Source organism: Schistocerca serialis, chromosome 4, assembly GCF_023864345.2.
Source record: "Schistocerca serialis cubense isolate TAMUIC-IGC-003099 chromosome 4, iqSchSeri2.2, whole genome shotgun sequence".
Lineage (NCBI taxonomy): Eukaryota > Metazoa > Arthropoda > Insecta > Orthoptera > Acrididae > Schistocerca > Schistocerca serialis.
The window spans coordinates 817,013,004-817,040,967 of NC_064641.1; positions in this window are offsets into that span (position 1 = coordinate 817,013,004).

Consider the following 27,964-nt stretch of genomic DNA (forward strand, 5'->3'; position numbering starts at 1 on the left):
GATTGTGTCAGAAGAAACAAAACATGACGGAAATACAGGTTTCAGATTGTGGATCTGGAAATGGTGGCAGAAGCACTTAGAAAAGCCTGCAAGTGCTCTGTTTGTGGAGGAAATGTGGATTTAGTTGATGATGGAAAGAGAGAATGTTGCACATTTTGTGTCAAAACTGTGATGCTGACAGACCATTCAAGACATCAAAGGTCAGTAACAGAATCTATGAAGCCAATATGAGATTTGCTTATGGACTAAGATGTATAGAGATTGGAAGAGATGGCGGAAACCTTTTGTGTTGTATTATGAACATGCCTGGTCCTCCCCTAAAATTTTCTGCAATGAATACTGCTCTCCTCAATGCAGTTGCAGAAGTAAGTGAAGAGAGCATGAAAATGGCAGTCCTGGGGGCAATTCAAGAAAACTGTGAAGCAACTAATAGCAACGATATAGCAGTTTCCTGTGACATTCCTGGATGAAGAGGGGGCATACTTCACTGCATGGAGTTTCAACAATCATTAGTGTCGACACTGGAAAAGTATTAGACTTAGAGGTGATGTCTAAATATTGTTCTGCATGTTCCTTGCACAAGAAATATAGTGATGCAGGTAAAGAAACAGAATGGCAAGAAGCCCATAAAGCTGTTTGTAGCAGAAATTATGCAGGCTCCAGTGGTGGGAGGGGAGCTGCAGGTACGAAATTCATTTTCCATAGATCTTTGCAAAAGTATGGAGTAAGATACGTACAGTATTTAGGAGATGGCGACTCTAGTGCTTTCAAGAATGTAGTTGAAAGTCAGCCCTATGGAAAAGATTGCACTATTGAGAATCTGGAGTGCTTGGACCATATTCAGAAGAGGATGGGTGGACGGCTCCGAAGACTTGTTGCAGACAATAAAGGCAAGCTACCAGAGGATGGGAAGCCACTGGGAGGTAAAAACAGACTAACAAAGAAAATTGACAGCCTACAAGTCTATTATGGTGCTGCAATTTGAAGTAGCCTCACAAGCTCGGACAGTATGAGGAAAGCAGTATGGGCCATTTGCTTTCACTACTATACCTCTACATGGCCTCTGTTCTAATGAATGGTGCAAATTTTTGAAAAGTAAGGGAAGTGGTGAAGCTTATACCCATAAAAATAACCTTCCTTATGAGGATTCAATGGCCATTAAACCAACTTTTAGAGCACTAGCTTCACCAAATCTCCTATAAAAGTGTCTGCATGGGAGAACACAGAACCCAAATGAAAGTTTCAATGCTCTTATTTTGAAAAGATGTCCAAAGACTGTGTTTGTTTCGAATATAGTGGTGAAGATTTCTGCTTTGGAAGCTGCAGCAGTGTTTAATGATGGGAATGTGGCAAGACTTCACATCCTCAGCAAGTTGCGCTTTACACCTGGAGTCTTCAGTGAGCAGATACTGTGGCTCATCGATAAGCAAAGAATCGCGAAGGTAGAGACTTCAGTCCAGAACATACAAAAAATTGCTAGGCAGAGGAGCAGAGGAGCTAAAAGAGCTGTAGAGGATGATGTGGAAGAAATGGAATATGGATATGGGCCGTTTTAGCTAAGGTATGATAGATTTTTTTTAAACATTTCATCCCAACTTTAAAATGATTTTTCTTCAACTTAATGTTTTCTGCTTTCAGGAACACAAATATCAGAAACTACTGGAAGGATTGCAATGAAATATAGCACACCTATTCTTTTACTTTGCAGCAATATTTAAGTGGAACAAAATTTTAATCAAGATATTATACACAATTTTGTGGTTGATAATATATTGAAAAGTTTGTTTGTAAAAAATATTCGAATCCAAAATATCACAGAAAATAACAGCAGTAATTTGCCAAAAAGTTACTGCACTTAATTGTACACCTATTAGTGTAGATTAATTTACCATTAAAAAAATTGGCCAAATATGCCTCAAAATTATGAAAAAGTGTACCTTAAAATAATAATGCAATAAAAAATTCAAAATTATCTCACTGCATTAGATTGTTATTAAAAATTCTGAATTTTTAAAAAAAAGTAAATTAGATCTCTATACATAAGTGTGCAAAATTTCAATGAGATTGAAGAAAAATGGCAAAGATATGGATTTACAAAAATATCAGTGCAAGACTGCCACCGTCTCCCCTTAATGCGTCCGTTTCACCTCTGTTGTCACGTGTAGAGTGTGGCCACACCCATTTATCACCTCAAACGAAATTAGGCTCGTCATTTGTTTTCGATACGTGCACATTAATTTACCAAAACTAATTGTCTTTTATTAGCTGGAAGCCAGAGTGTTCACTCACCACATCGACATCTGATTAACGAATGTGTGTCAAAACCGAGTGACGGCTATAATCAGTCCTTCAATTATCTCAGCTGAATTGTACATGTCTTATGTTAGGGGAAGTACCGAAGAAGTTCCCCACACTTATTAAGAAAAAACTATTACGGTTCTTTGTTAAACGATCGTACACACTGCCCCACCACATGGACGAGCGTATCACTTCGGTATTAAGTATCATCAAATGTACCCAAATGTCTTGATATCGCATAACTATTACGTCATTCGCCGTTATCCTCCTAGCAACTGTAAAACCTAGATCACTCTGCCTTCTAAATGCTTTCAGTACGGTTGTACCTACCTTCCATTCACGATGTTTTTGGTCCTATTATCAAACAGTGTCAAAAATTACTCATAATGTGAATATAGAAAGTGTTCGCATATATCTGAACGTAACCAGGTCGACAGCAAAAATATTCAGATCTCAGATAAACGATATTTTCTCAGTTAAGCACTTTTTGGTACTAGGTACCTATTACAGAGACGGCAATAGTATATTTAGTGATTAATAAACACATTTAGCCAATAATTTAGAGGATTAGTGATGTAAGAACTAATTTTACATTGCATCCACACCCACCCAATTTCATGATACAAATATGAATTCTGAGAACCTGGGTAATTTGCGGTTTCTGTTAACAATGTTGCCACGGACATTCTAACAATAACTACGCATGACTCCCTTCCAACCTTCTTCACAAAGTATTTTTTTTTTACAGTAGTGTTTGAGCATATGAATAACAAAGTTGTTGAAGGCTTTTATAATGGCACGTATACGTTCATAAAGTAGTGGTGGTTTTTTTTTTTTTTTAAGATTTCTGGGTGGCTTGATGCGGCCTGCCAAGAATTCCTCTCCTGTGCTAACCTCTTCATCTCAGAGTACCACTTGCAACCTACATTCTCAATTATTTGCTGGATATATTCCAATCTCTGTCTTCCTCTACAGTTTGTGCCGTTTACAGCTCCCTCTAGCACCATGGAGGTCATTGCCTCATGTCTTAATAGATGTCCTGTGATCCTGTACCTTCTCCTTATCAGTGTTTTCCACATATTCCTTTCCTCAGAGATTCTGCGTACAAGCTCCTCATTCCTTACCTCATCAGTCCACCTAATTTTCAACATTCGTCTATAGCACCACATCTCAAATGCTTCTATTCTCTTCTGTTCCGGTTTTCCCAAAGTCCATGTTTCACAACCAGACAATGCTGTGCTCCAAACGTACATGCTCAGAAAATTCTTCCTCAAATTAAGGCCGATATTTGATACTAATAGACTTCTCTTGGCCAGGAATGCCCTTTTTCCCACCGGTAGTCTGATTTTCATGTCCTCCTTGCTCCGTCCGTCATTGGTTATTTGACTACCTAGGTAGCAGAATTCCTTAACTTCATCTAATTCGTGACTATCAGTCCTGATGTTAAGTTTCTCGCTTTTCTCATTTCTGCTACTTCTCATTACTTTAGTCTTTCTTCGATTTACTATCAGCCCATATTCTTTACTCATTAGACTCTTCGTTCCGTTCATCAGATCATGTAATTCTTTTCTTCACTTTCGCACAGGGTAGCAATGTCATCAGCGAATCGTATCACTGATATCTTTACACCTTGAATTTTAATTCCACTCCTGAACCTTTCTTTTATTTCCATCATTGCTTCCTCGATGTGCAGATTGAACAGTAGTGGTGAAAGGCTACATCCTTGTCTTACACCCTATTTAATACGACCACCTCGTTCTTAGTCATCTACTCTTATTATTCCCTCGTGGCTGTTGTACACATTGTATATGACCCGTCTCTCCCTATGGCTTACCCCTACTTTTCTCAGAATTTCGAACATATTACACAATTTTACATTGTTGAACACGTTCATTTCTTTTTCATTTTTGTACTTCTTCCTTTCATCGATCAATTGAAGTATTCCTTCTGTTACCCATGGTTTCTTCGCAGTGACCTTCTTTGCACCTATGTTTTCCTTCCCAACTTCTTTTATCGCCCTTTTTAGCGTCGTCTATTCCTCTTCCACTGTACTGCCTATTTAGCTATTCCTTATTGCTCTATCTATAGCTTATCTCGTCATTCCTTAGTACTTCCGTATCCCACTTCTTTGCGTACTGATTCACTAATGTCTTAAACTTCAGGGTACTCTTCATTACTACTATATTGTGATCTGAGTCTATATCTGCTCCTGGGTTCGCCTTACAATCTAGTGTCTGATTTCGGAATCTCTGTCTGACCATGGTGAAACCTATCTGAAATCTTCCCGTATCACCCAGCCTTTTCCATGTATACCTCCTCCTCTTGTGATTCTTGAATAGAGTATTCGCTATTACTAGCTGAAATTTATTACAGAACTCAATTAGTCTTTCTCCTCTCTCATTCCTTGTCCCAAGTCCATATTCTCTTGTAAACCTTTCTTCTATTCCTTCCCCTACAACCGCAATCCAGTCCCCCTATGACTATTAGATTTTCATGTCCCTTTACGTACTGTATTACCCTTTCAATATCCTCATGCACTTTATTTATCTCTGCGACGTCGGCATATATACCTGAACTATTTCTGTTCGTGTTGGTTTGCTGTCGATTCTGATATGAACAACCATGCCACTGAACTGTTCACAGTAACACACTCTCTGCCCTACCTTCCTATACATAACGTATCATATTCCCGTTATACCATTTTGTGCTACTGTTGGTAATACCCTATACTCATCTGACCAGTAATCCTTGTCTTCTTTCCACTTCACTTCACTGACCCCTTTCATATCTAGATTGAGTCTTTGCATTTCCCTTTCCAGATTTTCTAGTTTCCCTACCACGTTCAAGCTTCTGACATTCCATGCCTCGACTCGTAGAACGTTATCCTTCCGTTGATTGTTCAATTATTTTTTTCTTATGGTAAGCTCCCGCTTGGCAGTCCCCTTCTGGAGATCCGAATGGGGGACTATTCCGGAATATTTTGTCAATGGGGAGATCATCGGACCCTTCTTCAATTACAGGCCACATGTCCTGTGGATACACGTTACGTGTCTTTAATGCAGTGGTTTCCGTTGTCTTCTGCATCCATATGTCGTTTATCATTGCTGATTCTTCCTCCTTTAGGTGCAGGTTCCCACCCCTAGGACAAGAGAGTGCCCTGAACCTCTGTCCGCTTCTCCGTCCTCCTTGACAAGGGTGTTGGCAGAATGAGGGTGACTTCTTGTGCAGCAAGTCTTTGGCCGCCAGTGCTGATTACTAATCAAAATGTTAGCAGTGGCGGAATTCGAACCCGGGATTGAAGACTTTTGATTATGATTCAGAGACGCTACCCATATATCACGGGGTCTGAGCATAAGTTGAGCACTTTTGGTCGTGAACAACATACTAAAAATTGTAACCGGTGGTGTGTTCGGGAGAGGGGGGGGGGGGGAGGCCTTTTAAAAGTCACCTTTTTATGTTTCTCTTGAAATGTCCGGATATAAGATTAAGGTTTAGTGTTTGACACCATTATTAAGGTATCCCTTCTAAATACAGTAGAACGGTAGTAAAAGATAAATTCCGGTCCGGAGCTGTACGAGCTGAATGGTGGTGTTGCAAGATAGACATGTGGGGAAAGACAGGTCACCGGATTGTGATGTATTTCCCTCCTTAGTAAACCGGGAAAATGAAGAGCGAATAGATGAGTCCCCGCTCTCGCTACCTCACTATGTCACAAGAAGCAACTGCAGGATGTTTCTCAATGTTATATCAAGCCTTCTGCAGCTCGTCCTCTTTACCACTGGCGACAGAGGATGCTGACATTGTCGAATACATATCGACACTTAGGGTAGGCTCTTCACTTTAGTAGGCAGTTGACAGCATTAGCTACTTTCACATTATGGCTCACTTAACAACTGCAGACAAATATTCCCGGTCAAGATTTTTATTATGTTGTTAACGGCCTCTCCACATACCAATGTACAAAAATTTGCAACTTCATCCATTTTGCCCCCAATTTTCTTTCGTTGACTACCCTATAGTACCGGTACACTACGAAGGAATGCAATGATATATCTCCCTCATCAAAATCTTGAACAGTACAAAAATGTAGGATTTTCATATTGTTTTACGCTCATTGCCTGATCTCCTTTCGTCCTTACAGCATCAGAAGCAACGAGTTCTCACGAACTGCGTGGCTGAATGCTGGGCTGTACTGTCGAAGTTTTTATGTTCAATTCTCAGGTCACTCTAACGTTATCGTGGTGTCACTATCCAGTTTTTTGTGAGATTAGTAAGAAGTTGTAAGAAAAGCACCGTGAAATATTGCAATAGCAACCAAGGCCCAGTACGCGCAGTACGGCAAATTGTGCGTCGGAATAATACATGCACGAAAGTGTTGCTACATGAGGGGCTAGCTGTACTCAGTGGAAACTTGCACCGCCACACTGTAATAGCTGGAGCGGGCAGAACGATGTCGCCACACCAGCCAAGATCCTTGTTGTAAGCTCTGTGACCAGGGGCTGGATAATAATGCAACAAAGGCACCTCAGAGTCGTATAAACAGGTGTGAATTTTGAGGTAGATTCATTCTGAGCCCAACAGCATCAGCACTTATGATCCATGCTAGACGATAAGACCATAGGGCAGCACCAGTTGCAGTAATGGGTTAGAAACCTGGTCAGTCCAACCGCTGCCTGCACAGAGTCTTGTTTTCAGACTTCGGTCAGAGTGCCGTTAACCTGCCCCCCCCCCCCCCTGGTTGCCATCTCCCGACTCACGCCAGAGGGCAGCGAATGACGTTCCACGCAGACCAGTCTCCTGCTGCAACTGTACTGGATGTGAACAGTGCCTGAGTTACCGAGTGCGGCCATTCCATTGAGGAACGCTGAAGCAGCTGGAGGAGGAGAACGCCGCTGACGCCAAAGTAACGGCCTGCTGTCGCCCTCCTGTCGTCTGCATTAAAGTGCAGGGCTGAGACAACAACCCGTGAGCCGACCCCAGCCTAGGTCGGCACTGTGAGGCCCCATCTGTCCCGCGATACTGACGACGTGATACGCATTTACAGGTAGACAGTTATTGAAGAATATGAAATAAAACGTAAATTAATTACAAACCACGGCGTGCACACACTTTACTCAACATGTAAAAGTCACTGCAGATATTGAGATGTAGTTTATGACACGCTAATTTGCCTGCCATGATTGGCGATGATGTGGCGCAGACGAATAGCGAATTTCTACATGACCCACTGAAGTGTCGGAAGGTCGATGTCGTCGATGACCTCCTGAATGGCTGTTTTCAACTCACCAATGGTTTTTGGGTTATTTCTGTATACCGTGCCTTTATAATAGCCCCACAAAAAGGAATCTCATGTGTTCCGATACGGAGAATATGGCGGCCAATCGAAACTCGTGCCAGTGGCCTCTCGGCGCCCCAGAGCCAGAATGTGGTCCTCAAAGTACTCCTCCAGGACATCAAACACTCTCCTGCTTCGATGGGATCGAGCTCTTTCTTGCACGAACCACATCAATCGAAATCACGGTCACTTCGGAGAACGAGGATGAAATCATCTTCCGAAAGCTTTACGTACCGTTCGATAGTCACCGTGCCATCAAGGAATATCGCGCCGTTCATTCCGTGACTGGACGCTGCACAAAACACAATCACCTGCTGAAGGCGAAGAGGCTTCCCGATTGCGAAATGCGGGTTCTCAGTCCCCGAAATGCACCAATTTTGCTTATTGGCGGACCCATCCAAATAAAAACAGACTTTGCCACTAAACCAAATAACAAGATGCACACTAATTCCCATCATGCCCCGCGGCCAACCGTGCAGTTCGAACGTCGTAATGCAAACCGTTCAGAAGTTCGGATGATTTTATTTCATATAGTTCAATAACTACCACCCTGTAAATTGAATAAAACATTTCTCTCTGTCGATCAGTGTGTCTGTGGGCCAAACGGCCTGTCACCACCACATTCACGCTGTCCGCACTCTACGCTATTATCAAGTCATCATCAGACAGGCTGCTTAGAAAAAAAAGTGGGGATAGTGATGTACTACTTAACTAACTATCAAACCGATTTAACTTCTGCACTCAAGCATAAGCTCTGAAATAAGTTCCAGAGTAACTCACCAACTAAACAGGCCTGTAGAGGTGATCACAGTACAAACGTTCCTGCGCTCCTATTGACGGTCCCTGTCAGCCCCTAAGGCAGTATGCGTAGTATGTATAAGTTCACGTCCAGCTTGGTATCGGATACTCTGCACCATTTTCTGAATCTGAATCTGGAGCTTTACTGTCGCTTTATATAACGCTTCCTCCTCTTTTTCCAATATGTAATAAGTCTGGCTACTGTGTGAGCCCCTCATTTAATAAACTACATCGTTGATGTTTTGCGCGAATTGCTTGGAAGTCTCAATAGTGAAGTATTTAAAAAGTTGTAGATCTAGAACGAAGGACTGGGAAAAAAACTGAAAATATGATTACTAAACTTTATAGTACACTGAGAAGTTTTTAAATAACTTACTTTAATTTATTTTGTACCATTGCAGCAATGAAATTGTATGGTCCAGTAACGAATATATTGAATTTCTTTACAGTGGCTCTTGTTCTATAACTGTTTGATAATTGAAGGTCTGAATTTTTTCCATCTGTTTTTGCGTAAAAAAGGATATTAATTAAGTATTGGCCGTCTTTCTCTCCGTAAAAATAAAGACAGTCCAACCGTGTTGATACACAGATCTATGCGATTAGTATAATTTATAGCCTATGGGATCTTACATCGAAATTGCTCGTTAATACTGAGTTTAAAATTTATTACTGATTTATTACTGATATAATTGCTACCGATGGTGGAAGTGGGAAATGGAAATTGTGCACTGTGTCCTCCAGAAGTTATGGGCCACAGACTGCATAAAAGAGGCAGGAGCAGTCAACGACTCAGGTGCAACTTAGTTAAGCGGATAACCAAAAGTGGGCGCACAAGACAAGGACTATGTTACATACCCACCCTACGTCAGAAAAATAGTTTCCAAGTGGACAGCCATCTCTCAAACGTGAATTAAGTAGACACATGGCTCTACTCAGCAGTTAGTTATTTACTCACTTAGTACGTCAAGTACAGTTACCTCAGCACAGGAATATGTCGCAGTGATTCTGTCAGGACTTCTCTAAAGTCGCCGTTAAGAAGAGCCATACTGGACATTACACCGCTGAAGTAAGTCTACTTTCACTGTATCGCGGACTAAATCAAGGTTATATCAAAGCAAGTTAAAACTGATCTGCAGTATACCGACATGCAAAGTCTTCATACACCAGTTACGTATTGTGAAACTTCGGTTAGTAAATCATTGTAAATTATTGCTAATCTGTGTTCCCATCTATTTTTCTATTGTTTGTTGCCTAACCCTGTTTGGGCCCTGTAACGACTCTGTATATGTGCTGCGTGCAAACAGTCCATCTCGTAACAATAGCTGTTCGGTGCTTATATGTGTGACACCGAATTTGGTGAATACCACAGTACAGTAGATTTACGGAGTACTGTTTGGACAATACTTGGTGCGTATGGAAAATGTTTTTATACTGCAAATCGACTTCTGTTCTATCAGTTTCTGTTAATAGTTTGTAGACGTGACGGACAAAACCTGCCTCCTGTTGTCTCAATATGAATGAGGAACGTCGACTGTCAGAAACGAGCTCTCTAGGACTATTGTGAGGAGTCGAGACGAATCGCTGGCATCATCACAAGTGAGGACGGAAGAAATGGAAACAATGTGGACGGCGGGACTGTTAATAATTAATCGGCAGGTGCGCAGGTATGCCCACGCTATCCGCGCCTCGCTGAATAATACATGGCAGCTCGCGCCAGCCCACCACGCTTCGGGGTAATCTGCAAGTCTAACCTACCTCGCCGTGCCGTAGTTGTTTGGGCAAACGCTAGTCCTGTTTCAGGCATTTGTGGAGGCTGTTCCAAAGCCAGGAACCACAAGTAGCAGGACGAAGGGGGCGGAACGGTGACTAATGAGACGAATTATGCAGAATCGGCTAATCGAACACGTAGATACAACAGCCAAGGATTGTCCGAAGCGCTGCAGCTACTCCGGATCTTCAGAGCTCGAATCTTTAAGTGGTTTGTGGTTTATCGTGTTACATACACTACTGTTTGTAAAAAGTGAAACACTCGGAAGCAATGGTCAGCAGCACGCCACGATAAGAGGACGTGTAGAACAACGGAACCATAATAAGTGATTTAAATGGCAGAGAGGTGGCGTAAGCATACGCCCAACAGCGGCCTGTTTTGTATCACCGGTCGGGTCAGTTTTACTCAACGCTCATTCGTTGTGAAGCCATCAAAACAAGTGGAAACGTTTAAGCAAGCGTCGCTATGCCTCGCCGAAATCACAGTGTGAAACACCCGCCTGTGAGTCGATTCGAATTGGGCAGAATGATTGGTCTCTGGGATACATCTACATCTGCATCACACTCCGGAAGCCACCTAATGGTGTGTGGCGGACGGTACCTTAGGTACCACTATCTGATCCCTCCAACCCTGTTCCACTCGCTAATAGTGCGTTGGAAGAATGTTTGCGTTGGAAGAATGTTTGTCAGTAAGCCTCTCCACTGACTCTAATTTCTCGAATTTTCTCCTCTTGGTCAATACTCGAGATGTATGAGGAGAGGAAGTAATATGTTGTCCGATTCCTCCTGAAGAGTACCGTCCCGAAATTTGAATAGTAAATTTTTCCGTGATGCACAACGCCTATCTTGTAACGTCTGCCAGTGGAGTTTGTTTAGCATCTCCGTACAGCATCTCCGTAACGCTCTCTCGCCATCCAAACGATCCCGTGACGGAACGCGCCGTTTTTCATTGGATCTTCTCCATCTCCTATCAGCCCTACCTGATAGGGATGCCAGATAGGTGAACAATACTCAAGAATCGGGCGAACAAGCGCCTTACAAGCCACTTCTTTCGTGGCTGAGTAACATACCCTTAAATTTCTTCCGATGAATGAGTATCGTATCTGCTTTTCCCACTAACTGTTTTATGTGGTCGTTCCATTTAAGGTCGCTCTGGACACTTACGCTTAGATATTTGACGGCAGACGCTGTCTCCAGCTGTTTGTCATCAATAGTGTAGCGGTACAGTAGTGGATTTCTTTTCCTATGTACGTGCAATATCTTACATTTATTTACGTTCAGGGTCAACTGCAAGAGCCTGCTCCATTCATCAACTCTCTGCAGGCCGTTCTGCAAATTGTTACAATCTCTGGCGTTGCTAATTTGGTACAGACAACAGCATCATCTGGTAACAGCCTTCTTCTAGACTATTTTAAACAGCAGCGTTCCTATCACTCTTCCTTGTGGTACACCGGATACTACCTTTACATCTGTCGATTTTGTCCCGTTATGAAGGACGTGTTTAGTTCTATCTGCAAGACGTCTTGAATCCTGTCGCAGGTCTGTTCCGATACTCGGTAACGCGGGACGGTGTCAAATGCTTACTAAAATCAAGGAACGTCGCCCATAATGGAGCAGTTACACATCTATGAAACACAGAATGTTAGACCCATTTTTAGGGAAGCAATGAGTAGGTGTTTCGCTCCAATTTTAAGACGCATCCAATACGTCGACGCGGATACAAGACGTCGCAAACGTGCTTGTGACAAACTGGCTCCCATCAGAGAAATGTATGAAACGTGGGGGAGGCATTTCAAGACTCTTATTTTCCCCTCAGCAACGTAGCAATTGACGAGTAACTTGTTACATTTCGTGGCAGACGTCCATTTTGGCAGTATATTCCATAAAAACCAGGAACATATGGTCTAAGTTATGGGCTGTACTTGACTGTGCAACAGAAACTCGTATACTAGGCAGCAAACGTGTACCATATGAAAGTTCAACCACAACGCGATTATTTGTGTATGATGTCTGTTCTTTCGGACATACACATATAATTACGGCAATCACAAGCCAAGGATGATTTCTGTGCGGATGCACACACGCTCGAACTCATGCGGGAATAGGCCTTGCCAGGAGCATTGAGATTATTAGCCAGGGAACACTACTTTTGTAGTGTGTGGAGTACGTATGTCCATAGTTCCACGACACTACGGCTCGTACACGGTACGCTGCTTCGACTGTGAGGATTTGTGGATCGGGTGGAGAGAAGATGGCCGTACGCAGCGCCGACAGGTTACTGGACGACACAATGTAACCACAGCGCGAGATGACTGCCATCCTGTCCTCCTGGGCGTGACGGACAGAACCGATTCTTCCGCACTTTTGGAGCACTGCAACGAGCGTAGACACGCCATCTTCTGCGGGCTGAACTAGTGGCACGCATGTCATTGCATCGGCTTCGATTGACGAGAACCCACCAGTAGCGCAGACTGCGATGGGTACGTGAACGCCAGCACGAGAGTGCTGAGTGGCAAAATGTAGTGTTTTCGGACGGGTCCCGGTTCAGCTTGACCTACAGTGATGGCCGCGTACGTATGCGACATCGCCGTGGTGAACGCAATCCGGCATACGTATTCTTGAACGGCATAGCGGACAAACGCCAAGTGTGATGGTTTGGGGCGCGATTGCCTCTTACATGCGATCTCGCTTCCTACATCTTGTGGGCAGTCTGAACAGCCCGAGGAACTGCTCCTCTTCCAGTCTGGGCTATAGTCGGTCAGCAACTTGTCTGTTCTAGACCTCCTGCAGCGAACGTTGATGCTTGGTTGATGCGCCTACAAACCGCATGGCTGCGTGTTCCACAGCAGCATGTTCACGCGCTCTTTTGATTCCACGCCACGACATCTAGCGCCTCTATTTGCAGCACCTGGTGACATTACTCCACACTGAATTTCACAGTTACAGTGCATGTACAGGTCTGTAAATGTAACCATTTGTGTAGCGTCAAGTCCCTATTCGGTGAAATAAATTTCACCGTGATCACATCTCTGCCTTTTGTTTCACTTTCTCCATACAGCGGTCTATATGTTTAAAGCAGTTTCATGCATGTCGAGAGGTTCAGAGTAAAGGCCAACATCCACTCAAGTAAATAACGAAAAAGTCTTTTAAGCGCTGATGGCATTCTCTGATTGTGAACGACGTCAGCAATTCTTTTTCCTTATCTTGCAGAGTGCTCAGCAAATTGATTTTGACTTTTGAGTTTTCCTGAATTGCTGAATGTCTGATGTTTTGGGGTCGCAGTTGATCGACGTTTACATCTAAGTGCGAAGCTTAAACTGGACTCGTGCTATGTATGTTCAGATGAGTAGGTGAAGATTGACTTAGGTTTATTTGTTTTCATTATTCTTATTTCATGCTCCCTTCCTTCAAAGGCGAAACATTTTACAAAAAGAAAATAACGCTGAAAATATTTCTTAAGATGCTGTCGATATTCACTGCTTTACGATGTGAGGGCTCCTTGTAACTGTGGGATACGAATTTTGACAAGTTTAGCATTGGTGCAGGTGTTTTATGTGGGAGGATGTGGACGTAATTGGAAAGGACTGATTGGAGAGAGTATTGTTGGTAGAATTTTAGACTTCTGTGTAGAAGAGAGACTAGGAACCCTCATAGGAGGCACTAAACGAGGGTGTCTGTGACAGATTGAGTTGGTTACAGATTTGGTAAGAGAAGGAGAACTTGTTCGCTGCTGTTCTGTCACTGTGGCTGAGAAGTGGGATGTGGAAGTAGGTGATATTCCGTGTCTCATTGCATATTAACAGTCTGAAAGTATTTCGGGCATGCGCCAAGAACGTACTAGTAAAACTATCCACACTATCCGTTGACACCGGAAGCGCGAAACTCAGTGGTCCGAAGGGTAATTGCTGGCTGTGATTGTCGGCATATTGTTTCGTCTATGATGAAATCTTATAGGGAAAATGACGGGATTCAATGCGTTATTGAATTGATGCCTGACATAATGATTAAGAAGTTTTCCCGAATGGAGTGAATAGTCTGCTGAGGACAGAATATGGATTGGGAGTAAGCCAGAGATAGACGAAAATATTTTCGAAAAACATAAAAAAGTTGAGCAAAATAAGGAATTCTTTAAGAATGGAGTCCCAAAACAATGTACCGGTAGTCACACTAATACTCTATTCACCTCCCATTGTATGTCCTACAGAAAGTCAGTCCTCAGAAATAGCAGACTTGTTGGGTTGCAGATCGCGAATGCAATGTTTCTCTTCACTGCAACCTTCTTCCATGGCACATGTTGTTTCACCTGTTTAAGACATATCACACTGGCAAGGTGTTTTATAATCTGCACTCTTTTGCACTACTAAGCCATCATTCTCAGATCTCGGAATCTCTGCGATCTTATAAGACAGGTGGAAGATTGTTTTAGCTTGAAATACCCGGTGAATTCTGGCTTAGGCGACCGGATGTAGTCCCGAATTATCATCGAGTAACACAATAGTCTCTACTTGGCACTCTTTAATCGGATGTTAGTAGTGGCTTTTGCTGGGAAATTCCTAATTAATTTTGTTCATTTACATCTGCAGCCACATTTGTAATTAATAAACCGCTGGACCCTGGTTTGTCACAGCGGGTCTGGCGCCAGCTCTATTTGCCCTCAGAACTGCTACATTCGCAGGCAGTGAGCCTGTCACTAATTTTGCTACATATTCATGATGAGTATGGAGATAGCACAGGACGTAACACCTTCTTAGAGACCTATGCAGAGGTTTCCATACATGCAGGAACACTTTGCTTCAAACATGGAACTGGAATCTGTCGTTTTTCCCGTTCACCTCAGATTCAGATTAACGTATCTAACCTACAGAACGGATAGATGACATTCCATCGAAATTTCTATATATGTAGACGAAGATGCAACTAAACAATTAATTTAGAGACAGCATAGAATTCATGAGACTGATGACATACCGATAGACATTCAGAAGCATATTCTCACAACACGAAAATAGCAACGGTACACAAAATGGGATATGTATGTTCAAATGAATTGGGAATGCTTTGCGTTCAACATAATGAAAAGAATAATATACATATAAAGAGAAGAAAATTAAGTACCTGTTGGATAACTATCAGTTTCTTTTTACTAAGATAAAGTCTTCAGAGGACAGTTCTGGAGCTACGTTTCATCTTGGATGCAAGATTTGAGATAATTCACGATATATTTTCATTAGAAAAAGCCCTCATCAATGAAAAGTGCGCAAGATGTTTGAAATCATTAAAGGAATGGATGTACGCTGCAGAGAAGACATGTTTTATATAATACGTACAAGAATCATATACGAGGAATAAGAAAGGAAGACCGAGAGAGAAGTGCTGAAATCAAAACGGGTGCAAGGCAGGAAAGCAGCCTTTCCTCTGTACTGTTCAACTTGTAGCAATAAAGTAAATAAAATGAAAGTTCAAAGTGGAATTATTACTCAAGATATCGACAACAATATTCAATGACGGCATTACTGTCCACTGTATAAGCAAGGTAGAATTACGGGACCTCTTGAATAAAGTGAACAGTCTGCTTAGGACAGAATTTGAATTGAGTGTAAAATAGAGATAGACGAAAGTATTTTGGAAAAACATAAAAGAGTTGAGCAAAGTAATTAAAATCGAAATGTGGGACTATATATTTGTATAGCTGAAGTAAGGGAAATCTGTTACATTCTAAGAAAAACAATGCATGACGGACAAGGCAAGGAAGACACAAGATACAAATCTGCGCAGACAAATTGAGCATTCCTTGAAAAAAGAATTCTTTTAGCATCAAACGTAGGCACTAACTAAAGTAAGAAACTTCTATGAATGTACATCTGAAGCACGGCATTGAGCAGATTTATGGAAGACTAGCAAAGCGTTGAAGCTTGTGAGCCGTAGTATTATTGAGGTTCAAATGGCTCGGAGCACTATGGGACTTAACTTCTGAGGTCATCAGTCCCCTAGAACTTAGAACTACTTAAACCTAACAAACCTAAGGACATCACACACATCCATTCCCGAGGCAGGATTCGAACCTGCGACCGTAGCGGTCGTGCGGTTCCAGACTGACGCGCCTAGAACCGCTCGGCCACACCGGCCGGCTATTATTGAGGGATGCTTAAAGTTAAATAGACTTTTAAGATAAGAACTAGAGAGGTGCTGTTTAGAACTGGCGAGAAAATGAATATGTAGAAAACATCACGAACGCTAAGGGAAAGGTTTCTATTACGTGTGCTAAGAATCGGGGTATAATTTCCATGGTGCTAGAGGCTCCATAGAAGGCAAAAATTGTAAGGAAAGACGGAGATATTCAACAAATACTTGATAAGGTTGGATGTAAGTGCTAGTGTGAAGATGTCACTATAGAGTAACTCGTGGAGAGCTGCATCGAACGATACAGAACACTCTAAATAATATAAAGATATATTGGAACTGACATAAACAGTCTCATCAAAAGAAAACTCCATTCTGCGATACTTTGAAACAATTTTCATTCGTGAAGCTTAAATCTGTCGTGTGACCTACTTTGGAGTACTTTCCCCAAGAATTTCACTTTATCTGTGAGGTACCAGGAAAGCGCAGTCATCACGTATGCTATCCTTGTCTGTTTGAGAATTTGGAGTCTGATATTTCTAATTTTGACGTAACAGAATCATTAAGCTTATAGTATTATTTCATTGATCAATATTAGTAGGCAAAAATTTTACTCATACTTGGATTTCTATATTTCCAGCGACTTGCTTCATTTAAGGAAACGGAGAAATTTCATGGTGTGAACACAAATTATACAGAATGCTGAAAATTTAGTGATAATTGTGCCACGATTCGCCGAGAATTTTTTCGAGTACATCAAGACATGTTGGTTCACGGACAAAAATGTGTAAATATTTTTGCAATAAATTCATCCAAGAAAGAATGGTTATTATTGAATGATTCGAGATAGATGACTCATGTTTTGTTATGCTCCCGACGATATCATAGTGCAACAGCCTTTTGTTATAGAAGTTGCTGATGTCCCTCGAGAATACTTTCATAGTAAGGAAGTGTGGAAACATCAGGTCAATGCTGTAATGCATAGTATTTTAGACAATATCACTAGCATAACACCTGGTGGTACTTGATAAACATAGATGCATGAGTGATAAATAATAAGACACATAAAAACAAAAGTACCAATAAAATTTCAGATCTTATGCTCTGTTAGGTGAAATATGTTAACACTGATGCTATGTTTTCGGGTGCCTAACCGATCTCACGGCTGTTACTATTTCTGGATTTCCTCTTCTGCCTCTAAGGCAGCAAAATTCGTATCAGTACATAATAGTAAATAGAGTTCGTTCCTCAGATAAAGAAGGAAAAGATTTGCATCACATTCTGCGTGTCCTTTTATCTCCCTCTTTTCGTGGACGTAGAAGACACCAGCAAAGTTATATTCTGGTTCGTTATCTTTAGCAGGAAGATGCTTTTTGTAATCACTTCCGCCATTATCTGGTATATACCGTTACACGCGGCGTGATTAATACGTAAATAGTATGGTGTAGTTATGTGTAACACATCTGGAGAAATGTAAGGAAGTGCACACTCGGAACATTATTCTGATGGCCAGGTAAACAATAAAAGGTAAGCCTGATTATTTGTTTTCTCTGCTTCATTAATCAAAAAAATTATTTTGTTCCCAGAATTCCATACACAAAGGACCGAAGCAATGATAGTAAATTTTTAATATTTTCCGTCCCATACAGTAAACGACACGACATGTAATTTTATATGGGTAAAAATAAAAGACAGACGATTTCCAGTTACAGTCACTCAAAACAATAAATATTTAATTAAATTTATTAATGAAGGAGGAATAATATACATTACATCTGGTGCATAATATTTCACGACTGATGCTGTCTTCTTCAGGTGATAGGAGCTCATGTTAAATCACTGTGCGAAGCATCTGAGGATAATCACTATCTCAGTCGTCGAAAAAATTGTGCAGCACATGGAATCTTTGGATAATGTTGGAACCCGAAAATAAACGATTCATGTTACATTGGAGTCAGGCAGTGTAATACTTCCTCGCTCATACACCTCGCAAAATGAGGGCGACGGAGGAATCAGAGTAACTCGAGGTCGTACCTAAGCTTACGACTGTCGCTCTTCCCACGCCCCTGGAAAGGAAGGATATGATACTGGTATCAGGGGTGCCCTCGACGCACGCTATACTGAGGCCTCGACGTTATATATGTAGACAGATTATCACCCAGGACACCAGTGGAAAATATTATGCCAATAAGTACTGACACATCTGATAGGCTTTCGGCAAAAATTATTTATTTTCGGGTATAAATACAACTGCATTTTCTAATCATAAGTGTCCCGACAGCCCTCCGTAATGGAAATTTACCAGCAGATTTCACGGGAGGCGGGCCCGCCAGTATAAAAGGAGACAGGAAGTAGAGGTGTAGTAACAGAATAATGGGTCTGTCGGAAAAGCTCAGTGACTTCGAAGTTGGACTAGTCGTTGGATGTCACCTGAGCAACAAATCCATCACGAACATCTCACTCTTTCTAAAGCTTCCCAAGTCTACTGTACTGACCGTCGAGTATTGCAAGGGCGATTGTAAAAACATCGCTTGGAACCACGTAATGACTGTACCTAGCGAGATAAAGGGAATGGGATACAGGGGTCGAGCATTTCCTCAAAAGACACAAAGTTCTGTAGTCAATGCTAAGCTATGCCATTGAACAGTAGATGAGTGGTAGAGAGTGATTTGGGGTGATGACTCATGCTATACTCTGTGGCGATCCGATTGATTTCATGGTTTAAAATTGTCGAATGCCTGGAGAACGTCAAGTGCCATCACGTGTAGAGACAACAGTGACGTAAGAACTAGGCGGTGTTACAGTGTGATGTGTTTCTCTTGGTTAGGGTGCGGTCCCCTCATTTCGCTTAAGAAAACCGCTAATTGGGAACACATATTACGTCACTAAATACTGTGTACAGTAGAGAAATAGTTGGGAAGCGATCATTTTTTTTATCGGCATAACAATGCATCCTGTCCTAAAGCAGCGTCTGCAAGGCAATGGTTGGTAGACATTTACATTTACATTTATACTCCGCAAACCACCCGACGGTGTGTGGCGGAGGGCACTATACGTGCCACTGTCATTACCTCCCTTTCCTGTTCCACTCGCCTATGGTTCGCGGGAAGAACGACTGCCGGAAAGCCTCCGTGCGCGCTCGAATCTCTCTAATTTTACATTCGTGATCTCCTCTGGAGGTATAAGTAGGGGGAAGCACTATATTCGATACCTCATTCAGAAACGCACCCTCTCGAAACCTGGACAGCAAGCTACACCGCGATGCAGAGGGCCTCTCTTGCAGAGAGTGCCACTTGAGTTTGCTAAACATCTCCGTAACGCTATCACGCTTACCAAATCACCTTTCTGACGAAACGCGCCGCTCTTCTTTGGATCTTCTCTATCTTCTCCGTCAACCCGATCTGGTACGGATCCCACTCTGATGAGCAATACTCAAATATAGGTGGAACGAGTGTTTTGTAAGCCACCTCCTTTGTTGATGGACTACATTTTCTAAGGACTCTCCCAATGAATCTCATCCTGGTACCCGTCTTACCAACAATTAATTTTATATGATCATTCCACTTCAAATCGTTTCGCACGCATACTCCCAGATATTTTACAGAAGTAACTGCTACCAGTGTTTGTTCCGCTATCATATAATCGCACAATAAAGGATCCTTCTTTCTATGTATTCGCATTACATTACATTTTTCTATGTTAAGGATCAGTTGCCACTCCCTGCACCAAGTGCCTATCCGCTGCAGATCTTCCTGCATTTCGCTACAATTTTCTAATGCTGCAACTTCTCTGTATATTGCAGCATCATCCGTGAAAAGCCCCATGGAACTTCTGACACTATCTACTAGGTCATTTACACATATTGTGAAAAGCAATGGTCCTATAACACTCCCCTGTGGCACGCCAGAGGTTACTTTAACGTCTGTAGACGTCTCTCCATTGAGAACAACATGCTGTGTTCTGTTTGCTAAAAACTCTTGAAACCAGCCACACAGCTGGTCTGATATTCCGTAGGCTCTTACTTTGTTTATCAGGCGACAGTGCGGAACTGTATCGAACGCCTTCCGGAAGTCAAGGAAAATAGCATCTACCTGGGAGCCTGTATCTAATATTTTCTGGGTCTCATGAACAGATAAAGCGAGTTGGGTCTCACACGATCGCTGTTTCCGGAATCCATATTGATTCCTACAGAGTAGATTCTGGGTATCCAGAAACGACATGATACGCGAGCAAAAAACATGTTCTAAGATTCTACAACAGATCGACGTCAGAGATATAGGCCTACAGTTTTGCGCATCCGCGCGACGACCCTTCTTGAAGACTGGGACTACGTGTGCTCTTTTCCAATCATTTGGAACCTTCCGTTCCTCTAGAGACTTGCGGTACACGGCTGTTAGAAGGGGGGACAAGTTCTTTCGCGTACTCCGTGTAGAATCGAATTGGTATCCCGTCAGGTCCAGTGGACTTTCCTCTGTTGAGTGATTCCAGTTGCTTTCCTATTCCTTGGACACTTATTTCGATGTCAGCCATTTTTTCCTTTGTGCGAGTACTTAGAGAAGGAACTGCAGTGCGATCTTCCTCTGTGAAACAGCTTTGGAAAAAGGTTTTTAGTATTTCAGCTTTACGCGTGTCATCCTCTGTTTCAATGCCATCATCATCCTGGAGTGTTTGGATATGCTGTTTCGAGCCACTTACTGATTTAACGTAAGACCAGAACTTCTAGGATTTTCTGTCATGTCGGTACATAGAATTTTACTTTCGAGTTCACTGAACGCTTCACGCATAGCCCCCCTTACGCTAACTTTGACATCGTTTAGCTTCTGTTTGTCTAAGAGGTTCTGGCTGCGTTTAAACTTGGAGTGAAGCTCTCTTTGCTTTCGCAGTAGTTTCCTAACTTTGTTGTTGAACCACGGTGGGTTTTTCCCGTCCCTCACAGTTTTACTCGGCACGTACCTGTCTAAAACGCATTTTACGATTACCTTGAACTTTTTCCATAAACATTCAACATTGTTAGTGTCGGAACAGAAATTTTCGTTTTGATCTGTTAGGTAGTCTGAAATCTGCATTCTATTACTCTTTCTAAACAGATAAGCCTTCCTCTCTTTTTTTTATATTCCTATTTACTTCCATATTCAGGGATGCTGCAACGGCCTTATGATCACTGATTCCCTGTTCAGCGCTTACAGAGTCAAAAAGTTCGGGTTTGTTTGTTATCAGTAGGTCGAAGACGTTATCTCCACGAGTCGGTTCTCTGCTTAACTGCTCGAGGTAATTTTCGGATAGTGCACTCAGTATAATGTCACTCGATGCTCTGTCCCTACCACCCGGCTTAAACATCTGAGTGTCCCAGTCTATATCTGGTAAATTGAAATCTCCACCTAAGACTATAACATGCTGAGAAAATTTATGTGAAATGTATTCCAGATTTTCTCTCAGTTGCTCTGCCACTAACGCTGCTGAGTCGGGAGGTCGGTAAAAGTAGCCAATTATTAACCTTTCTCGGTTGTTGAGTGTAACCTCCACCTATAATAATTCACAGGAACTATCCACTTTTACTTCACTACAGGATAAACTACTACTAACAGCGACAAACACGCCACCACCGGTTGCATGCAATCTATCCATTCTAAACACCGTCTGTGCCTCTGTAAAGATTTCGGCAGAATTTATCTCTGGCTTCAGCCAGTTTTCCGTACCTATAACGATTTCAGCTTCGGTGCTTTCTATCAGCACTTGAAGTTCCGGTACTTTACGAATGCAGCTTCGACAGTTTACAGTTACAATACCGATTGCTGCTTGGTCCCCGCATGTCATGACTTTGCCCCGCACCCTTTGAAGCTGTTGCCCTTTCTGTACTTGCCCGAGGCCATCTGACCTAAAAAACCGCCCAGTCCACGCCACACAACCCCTGCTATCCGTGTAGCCGCCTGCTGCGTGTAGTGGACTCCTGACCTATCCAGTGGAACCTGAAACCCCACCACCCTATGGCGCTAGTCGAGAAATCTGCAGCCCACACGGTCGCAGAACCGTCTCAGCCTCTGATTCAGACCCTCCACTCGGCTCTGTACCAAAGGTCCGCAGTCAGTCCTGTCGACGATGCTGCAGATGGTGAGCTCTGCTTTAATCCCGCTAGCGAGACAGACAGTCTTCACCAAATCAGATAGCCGCCGGAAGCCAGAGAGGATTTCCTCATCCATAGCGACACACATCATTGGTGCCGACACGAGAGACCACCTGCAGATGGGTGCACCCTGTACCCTTCATGGCATCCGGAAGGACCCTTTCCACATCTGGAATGACTCCCCCCGGTATGAACACGGAGTGCACATTGGTTTTCTTCCCCTCTCTTGCTGCCATATCCCTAAGAGGCCCCATTACGCCCCTGACGTTGGAGCTCCCAACTACCAGTAAGCCCACCCTCTGCGACCGCCTGGATCTTGCAGACTGAAGGGCAACCTCTGGAACAGGACAAGCAGCCATGTCCGGCCTAAGATCAGTATCAGCCGGAGACAGAGCCTGAAACCAGTTCGCCAGACAAACTGGAGAGGCCTTCCGTTCAGCCCTCCGGAATGTCTTTCGCCCCCTGCCACACCTCGAGACAACCTCCCACTCTACCACGGGTGAGGGATCAGCCTCAATGTGGGCAGTATCCCGGGCAGCCACAGCCGTAGTCCGATCGGGGGATGCGTGGGACGAGCTGGCCATCCCCGACAAACCCCCATCCGGACCCCCACGTGATGCCCACTGGCAACATCCTCAAGCTGTGTGACCGAAGCCAACACTGCCTGAAGCTGGGAGCGAAGGGATGCCAACTGAGCCTGCATCCGAACACAGCAGTTGCAGTCCCAATCCATTCTAAAAACTGCCGGCCGAAGTGGCCGTGCGGTTAAAGGCGCTGCAGTCTGGAACCGCAAGACCGCTACGGTCACAGGTTCGAATCCTGCCTCGGGCATGGATGTTTGTGATGTCCTTAGGTTAGTTAGGTTTAACTAGTTCTAAGTTCTAGGGGACTAATGACCTCAGCAGTTGAGTCCCATAGTGCTCAGAGCCAGCCAGCCATTCTAAAAACTGTTGCGCAAGGAACGTCTGAACCAACCTACAGAGAGTACAAACAATTCTACACAAAATTTAAACCGTTATTAAAATACAAGATTGCCTAATAGATGCAGTAATGCTGCTACTTGCGGACTGCTGACACATTGCTCGGCGGCGGAAGGAGACTACGCGATTTTACACTATTCAGGTATTAAAACGCGATGCTGCATCCCTCAGATACTATAATACGCCCGAAATTTATGAATTAAACAATGCAAGTACTCAAAAACACGCAAATAAATTAAGAATTAAACTATGTAACAAATAAGTGAGCTAAGAGTATACGACTTGCTACTGGCAGCTGCTTATCCAACGGCGGCAGGGAGACAACAGAATTCCTGAAATAGTCTGGCCTTTGGAATGCGTTATAAACCCGATTTCGCTCCGGATCGCAGCGACAAACATCAGTACCTTCTCTGGTTTCGGCTCTTGAGGCTGCCCTTCCAGAGTTTCAGGCACCTAAGTGAAAATGTCCCCAGCAGAATTCAAGCCGTCATAAATACGACGTGTGGACGTGTCCCATATTAAAGTCCAGTAATGGGTGTCGGGATACATTTGTTCACATGGTTGAAATCATCCCTATTTTCCAGATGATATGCTATGAATACTTAATTTTTTTCGAAAACCTAAACATGCATTTTGGAAGACGGCATTTCGAATCCTCGTCCTTTCGTCGACACATAAGTTTTCGTCGTTTCCGCGATTTGGTCAAAATCAGTTCCTGAATAGTTCTTTTGAAAAGGACGTGGCCGATCTGTTTCCCTATCCTTGACCAAAAAATGCTTGTGCTTCTTGTCCAAAGACCTTATTGTCGAAGGGACTTAATACTCTAACCTTCCTTCGTTATTTTCGAAGAACCAAATATATGCATACTGTTTGTAGTAATCACCAGTCTTTCGCTTGCTTAGTTTTTTCGTAAAATCTTAGTATTTACTGACTTTGCACTCCAATTCTTCCATTACCTGGACCCAATATTTCAGTCTTTGTCACTCATTGCAGTCCGCACACCTATGATCGTAGTCTTGAATTCTGACACACGTTCTTTCCGCGTCATATGACTGGGGATTCAGGCTGGGAGAATCTTCCTTATCCAGTATTTGAAGTTATTTTTTCGATTGTTAGCAGCACAGCAGTGAATCAACCATCCCCAGTTATTTAAAGAAACGAAATCTTACGCATAAAACAGTTTCGAACACCTGATTACCTTACAAGTAAGCTTAACTGTAAATATTTGACGTTAGGCATGTAAGCTAAGAGAGGAAAAGTTTGGAAAAACGTTTTGAATTATCCTTAAAGTAAGTTGGAAGTCGCTCTCATTATCAAACACTAGATGAGTACAATGTGGGTAATTTGCGCTTTGTTCTAAACAAAATCTTGTTTTCGTGCATCTCAAGTGTTATGACGTCATATATCCTAAACTATGTTCCGTACAATGATATGACATCGCAGGTACATTCAGTGGTAATTTTGGATGCTGCCGCCGCGCGGATTCATCACGTGGTTTGAGGTGTCTTGTCACGGACTGCGCGGCCCCTCCCGCCGGAGGTTCGAGTCCTCCCTCGGGCATGGGTGTGTGTGTCGCTCTTAGCATAGGTTAGTTTAAGTTAAAGTAGTGTGTAAGTCTAGGGACCGATGACCTAAGCAGTTTCGTCCCTTAGGAATAGACACACACATTTTTGGATGCTGCCAGCAAAACATGTTACGAAGAGAGATATTAGTAAACAAGTAATAAATTAAAACGTTGTGTCTGATGTTGAAGTTTGACTGCATGAACAGCAAATATATAGTAGGTGATAAACTGTTTTCTTGTCTCCGTTTAATCACTTTGTGTGTTTGGGGGGGGGGGGGGGGGCGGTCGTTAGGTGAGGAAAAGCTTAGAAAACGCTTAAAGTTATGTGTAAAGTTTGTTGGAACTCAGTAAGTGCTCTCATTCTCAAAGTTTGGATGAATGCAGTCTGCAGTCTGAGTAATTTGCGTGACTTGAGTTTTACTGCCTCATGACATAGGAGGTGCGACAATAAAGCAATGAGATTGGTTTTCTTTGCAAGATGTGGCAACCCTGCAGGCTTGCGTAGGCACAATTTCTTTGACCTTGGTCTATAAGCTGCTTCTAGTCCAAGCGTCACATTGATGCTACTGCTCAGTCGTGAGTTGTGCTGTAATAAGTTAAAATCTCGTCAAGGAAATGGAACCGCATAATATTGCGCAACGGTATGCCATTTCTTTTTGCGTTAAATTAGGTGAAAACGCGACGACAACTTACGGTAAGCTTGAGAAGGCTTTTAGAGAGGAGGTTATGTCAATAGCTCAAGTTTTTCGTTGGCATAGAATGTTTAGTGAAGGCAGAACGAATGTTGAAGATGAAGACAACAGTGGACGACCATCAACCTCACGGACGGATGTCAACTTTGCCAGGGTGCGTGAACTGGTACGATCTGATCGAAGATTATCCGTGAAAATGATTGCAGAAGAACTGAACATCAATCGAGAAACGGTTCGTGTAGTAATAACTGAAGATCTTGGTATGAGAAAGATTTGTGCAAAAATGGTCCCCAAAAATCTCACACCACAACAGTGAGAAACACGGAAAAATGTGACAGCCGATCTGTTAGCACAAACGGAAATCAATCCATAATTGTTGAGCCGTGTTATCACTGGTGACGAAAGTTGGTTTTTTCATTACGATCCAGAGACAAAACGCCAAAGTTCGCAACGCTGCTCAAAGAGATCACCCAAACCAAAAAAAAAAAGCTCGCAAATCAAAGTCAAAAGTGAAATGCATGCTTGGGTGCTTCTTTGATTCTAAGGGAATTGTTCATAAAGAGTGGGTGCTTCCTGGACAAACAGTTAACCAATATTACTACAAAGAAATTTTAGAAATACTCCGTAAAAGAGTTCTTCGTGTCCGTGCCAGCATTGCTGATAATTGGATTGTGCATCACGATAGGTCACCATCCCATTCAGCTCTGTCAGTACAGCAATTTTTAACCTCAAAACAAATTTCAGTACTACCACAGCAACCTTATTCACCAGATATCGCTCCGTGCAACTTTTTTCTATTTCCAACAGTCAAAACGGCGGTCAAGGGACACCATTTTCAAACAACACAAGACGTCCAGAAAGCTATGACGGAGGTCCTGGAGGGTATTACAGAAGATGAGTTCCAGAAATATTACCATCAATGGCAGAAGCGCTGGAAAAAGTGTGTGCAGTCAGAAGGGAACTACTATGAAGGAGACAACACTAAACTTGACGAAAATGGAAAGCAAATTTTTTTTCACATCAGTCTCATTACTTTATTGTCGCACCTCGTATACACAGTTTCTAACCGTGAACCTTTACTTTTAAAAATAAGATTATAGCTGTTACTGACTAGAGTATGACAGCATTTTAAATTTTTAAATTCGGTCAGTAGCTGCATTAACTATCGAAAATCAAATTTTTGTTGCCCCTGGAAGCCGTAATTGTGACTAATCAAACCAAAAGCATGACGAGGCTTTACAAAAATAAAGTATTCATTGTGAGTTATCAAAGAAAAATGGGTACACACCGACATCTACGTACTGCTAATAGTTTGACAATGTTAGGAATGTACATTGTATGTGGCTAAGATTTTACCAGCCCCTATCTCTATCGCGAGACTGTTCCCACTAGCCCATCTATCGCTTCTTCTTTACAGAAATGGATGGCGGCAGAACCGGAAGTCAGGGCAACCCATAATTCAATCGCTCGGAGACAGGGTTATGACCCGGAGCGAACCAGGACTTACGAGCGCTCATCAACTTCCATCCAGACCGCAGCCACATATAACTTTACGCTGCTCGGCGTAGCAGCAGCTTCTTAAAACTCGATACCCTAACCTGCGCTACACTAATTATAGGAACTTTTCCAGACATACTGTAAAGCAGCACATAGCTAATTATACTGAAAGAATAATTTTACTTTCTATTAGCATTTCCAAGAATAATAAATTTCTCGTGTTGTAATAGCATAACAAGTCAATAACAGATACGTATAGTTCGCTCAAGGCCACAGTATATCTTACACGAATTCTACATTGGCACGGATCTGTTTACAAAGGCGGCGAAAACATTAAACTGTGAATTATAACGGTTAGCCACTGAACGCATTATATTCGTATTAATTTTTTTGTGGATGCAAACTTAGCGGTACACACAATGAATTGTTACGAGGACTACATTTTCTTTCAAGTTGAGAAAGGTCTGTAAAAGAAAATAAAACATTAAAATGAGATACGATTTATCTACGAATACTACTGACAATGTTATTTCAGCCTCAAACACGAGTTTGGTTTATTGAAACCCCATTCCTGTCCCTTGCCTCCCTTTCCAGAATGAGTGTTGAATCCCAGACACAGAGAATCTGACCTATGTACTTGTATCTTCAATTGTTCATACAGTCTTCCCTTTTCACTGTCCTTTCAACTACAGTTTTCAGCGACGACTCCTCTCTTCATGAACCGACGCATCAAAAAGCAGAGACTGAATATAAAAAAAGCTGTGTTTATGTTGATTCACCTCTTCAGGATTC